The sequence below is a fragment of the Melozone crissalis genome, unplaced genomic scaffold (assembly GCF_028551555.1).
Source record: "Melozone crissalis strain CALT ecotype California unplaced genomic scaffold, PUWL_Pcris_2 ptg000096l_1, whole genome shotgun sequence".
Taxonomy (NCBI): domain Eukaryota; kingdom Metazoa; phylum Chordata; class Aves; order Passeriformes; family Passerellidae; genus Melozone; species Melozone crissalis.
This window is the reverse complement of record NW_026535873.1, coordinates 3088268-3092210: the sequence shown is the minus strand read 5'-3', so window position 1 is coordinate 3092210 and position 3943 is coordinate 3088268. Positions and strand designations below refer to the sequence as shown.

General features: G+C 51.4%; 1 pseudogene; it reads left to right on the top strand.

Annotated features, from left to right (window-relative positions):
* The first annotated feature begins 3047 nt into the window (after positions 1 to 3047).
* LOC128947339 (olfactory receptor 14J1-like) lies at positions 3048 to 3599 on the top strand (annotated as a pseudogene).
* Positions 3600 to 3943: the final 344 nt, after the last annotated feature.

The window sequence follows — 3943 nt, the reverse complement described above, 5'->3', positions numbered from 1 at the left end:
ACTAGAAGACAACATGAAGAAATTAACTGTGAATGATTTGGGCTTGAATGAATGGTTTGAAGGATGGGGAATAACTGGATGATTGAAAGATACCTTAAAGGGAGCTTTGTTATTACTAGTAGTTATTATTATATTGCTTTGTATTATTCCATTCATAGTGAAATTGGTGACCAGCTTGGTAGAAAAAACAGTGAAAAGGATTTGGCTGGTGCAAGAAGAAGAAGAAGAAGAAGAAGAAGGGGGAATTGTAGCAATGTATCTGAACAACTTGGGCCACACTGTGCATGAGCCATGTTGCTGGTAGTCGTTCTTATCAGAGCCCTCTGGAATTCATCAAGGTTACTAAGACAGAAACTGTGCTAAATGAAGAAAGAAAAGGCTGAGAAACAGAATACCAAGACCACAAGAACTCGATAACAGAGGGCTGTGAACCACCTGAACTGTAACCAGTCACATACTCTGAGAAGCGAGTGCAGAACAAAAGGACAAGAGAGAGGCTCCAATGAAGAAGAGCGTGATCAGTGTATGCAGTAGGGTTAGAATGTATAAATAGGTGCATAATGTAAAAAATAAATGGCTTCTGCTTAATCATACTGGTTAGTAGTATGGGAGCCCTGTTTGCCTGGGAAGGAGGGAGGATTCTTTTCCATAAAAAGGAAAGCACTAAGCCAGGAGCAGGAGACAAGTGACCCTTGCAGGCCTGGGGCCTCATTGCCTCCTTGTCCCTGCTCAGCAGCCTGGCAGGGGCCGCCCCATGCTCCTGCCCTTGCCATTGCACATTCCCACATGCCAGTGCCCATCCCGGCAAGAGCCCTGAGCAAGGAGGGAGGGACAGCATCTGCCTGGCCAGGGGCTGGGGCTCAGGCCTTGGCCCTTTGCATTCCTCAAACACATCCAGCTTTGCTGAGCACCAGAGACACCTTGGCCTTGTTTGTCCCCAGCTGTCATCACTGCCTCCAGTGTTCTGCTTTACCTGGAACCTGGGGACACATTCTCAGGGAGACTTATTAAACTTTTAGAAACTTCAGAGTTTCAATTTAACTTAGAGTTCTTGAGAAGTTTTTTGAACACTCTCTCAGAGATTGAGTCTGATGTAAACAACACCAAATCACTGAGGGGCTCATTAAAGTCCTTGTGCTGTGTTTGTGCTGCTGAGCTTTAAAGGAACAGCTCTTCCCAGGCCCATCTCCTCTCCCAGCCCAGCAGGGCTGAGGGCTCTGCCTGCAGGCATTGAGGGGACAGGAGCCAGGCAGAGACAGGCTGAAGGCAATCATGATTGGGAAGACATTGAGCTGAGACTTCACTTGGGGAAACATCTTCACAGCCCTGTGCATGGTGAGTGTGTGGGTGCAGGGCAATGTCCCCTGTGCTCCTGGGGGGATCTCCTGAAGACAGCACACCCCACAGCCTGGGGGATGTGCCAGGAGGACTCTCCCAGTTTCTCTGTGACACAGGAGCAGGAGGAGGAGGATGTGCTGCAGAGTGGGGCTGCCCTGGGCACTGTCAGAGGGACAGGGCAGGACGGCTCCTGCTGCCAGGGATGGCTGCAGGGGCTGAAGCTGGGGCTGCAGCCAGGGCTGCCCAGGGCTGTCCTGCAGAGCAGCTCCTGCAGCCCTCAGGGCTCTTGGCCAGCCCAGGGCATGGGCTACCTGCCAGGGGCAGCTCTCAGCCTGCCTGGCAGCTCCCCATGGATGCTGCAGGGAAGAAACTGGAGGTGGAAGGAGCCACCCCCATCAGGGTAGATTCCTCCTGCTCTGGAGATGGTGCTGCATGGCCAGGGCTGCTCTCAGCTTCCTCCTCAAGGGAAGGGAAAGGGGCTGTCAGCTTTGGCTGTGTCACTGAGACTCCTGCACTGTCACCATGGCCATCAGCAGATGAGCCTCTGATCTCCCTCAGAAAGTGCCTCCTCAGCCTCCTCTCCCTACAGACAGCAGCAGCAGCACCTTGGCTTGCAGCATCTCTGTTTGTCTGGCCTGCCCTTAAGGCCCTGCTGCCAGGGAGATGCCCCTGGGCAGTGCCCTGTGCTGGGAGGTGTCTGCAGGGCAGAGCTGAGACCCCAGGGCTGGGCTGGGCTCTGGCAGCAGTGGCAGGGACAAGGCTTGGGTAAAGAAAAACAGCTCCCAATAGGCACAACTCCAGGCCGCAGAGAGCCACGTCAGCCTTTTGTATCCCATCCTGTCCAGCTGCACAGGGAAAGAGGAAAGGGTTTGGAGAAAATTAGTTTTCAACCACAGAATTTACTAAGTCCACTTTACTTTTTAAGAAAGTTTTAAGTGTGATTATGCTGAAATAGAGAGTGGTAAAAGGAACAAAGTGAACCTGTGTGTTTCCAGCAGGTCTGACTGCACTGGGGCACAGGGAGCCCTGTTTTCCCTCTGAGCTCCGCATTGTTCAGGCTGAGAGCAATGCTGAAGAGGAGGCAGTAACTAAGCAGCACAAACCCAAACTCAAATAAAGTTAAGGAAAATTCTCCCACAGGAAGAGAAGTAATTTTGAGGGAATTCCAAACAAAACACATAGGATTGACTCAAAAAATTGGTCCAGTTATTCAAGTCTTCATTTAACAGTCCATGATTCCCAGAGTAAAAAAATTTCCAATCTGGCACTGCCATTTCCTTCTCTGACAGGTGTTAATCCTTTATAAATTACCATACATAGGGCTGCAAATGTGCAACAGCAGCTCCATCAGGCACTTCCTCCTGCTAGCATTGACAGACACACGGCAGCTGCAGCTCCTGCACTTCTGCCTCTTGCTGGGCATCTCCCTGGCTGTCCTCCTGGGCAACGGCCTCATCATCAGCGCCGTAGCCTGCGGCCATCACCTGCACACGCCCATGTTCTTCTTCCTGCTCAGCCTGGCCCTCAGCGACCTGGGCTCCATCTTCACCACTCTCCCCAAAGCCATGCACAATTCCCTCTGGGACACCAGGAACATCTCCTACAAAGGATGTGCTGCACAGCTCTTTCTGTATGTATTTTTCATTTCAGCAGAGTTTTCTCTCCTGACCGTCATGTGCTACGATCGCTATGTGTCCATCTGCAAACCCCTGCGCTACGGGACCCTCCTGGGCAGCAGAGCTTGTGCCCACATGGCAGCAGCTGCCTGGGCCAGTGCCTTTCCCTATGCTCTGCTGCACACAGCCAATACATTTTCCCTGCCCCTGTGCCATGGCAATGCCCTGAGCCAGTTCTTCTGTGAAGTTCTTTAGATCCTCAAGCTCTCCTGCCCACACTCCAACCTCAGGGAACTTGGGGTCATTGTGGTTGGTGCCTCTTTAGCTTTTGGCTGTTTTGTGTTCATGGTTTTCTCCTATGTGCAGATCTTCAGGGCTGTGCTGAGGATCCCCTCTGAGCAAGGACGGCACAAAGCCTTTTCCACCTGCCTCCCTCACCTGGCCGTGGTCTCCCTGTTTGTCAGCACCTCATTTTTTGCCTACCTGAAGCCCCCCTCCATCTCCTCCCCATCCCTGGATCTGGCAGTGTCAGTTCTGTACTCGGTGGTGCCTCCAGCCCTGAGCCCCCTCATCTACAGCCTGAGGAACCAGGAGTTCACGGCTGCAGTGCGGACACTGATGACTGGGCGCTTTCAGAAACATTAAAGGGCTGGCCAGTTTGTACAAATCATTTGTAATAAAAGTAATCTTTGATTGTTCCTGTTGATTTGGTTGTGACGTTTATTTTCCTGTGTTTTAGTCTTTCAATATTGTCCAGAAAGAAAGTCCATTCCTTTTGCCATTTCTCATTTTGTTTCTTTTCACCTTTGCTGTGGCCCCAAGCTGTGTCAATGGGGAGCTGAGCTCCAGTGGCTTTCAATGAAGTAAAGGATCTCCTAGCAAAGTTTTCACCAGAGACCCTTGTTTTGTTCCCTGCTCTGGAGCTGCAGGAACAATGCCTGTGTGCAGAGCTGGGGGCAGATCAATGCTGGTACAGAAGCCCTGCTCCT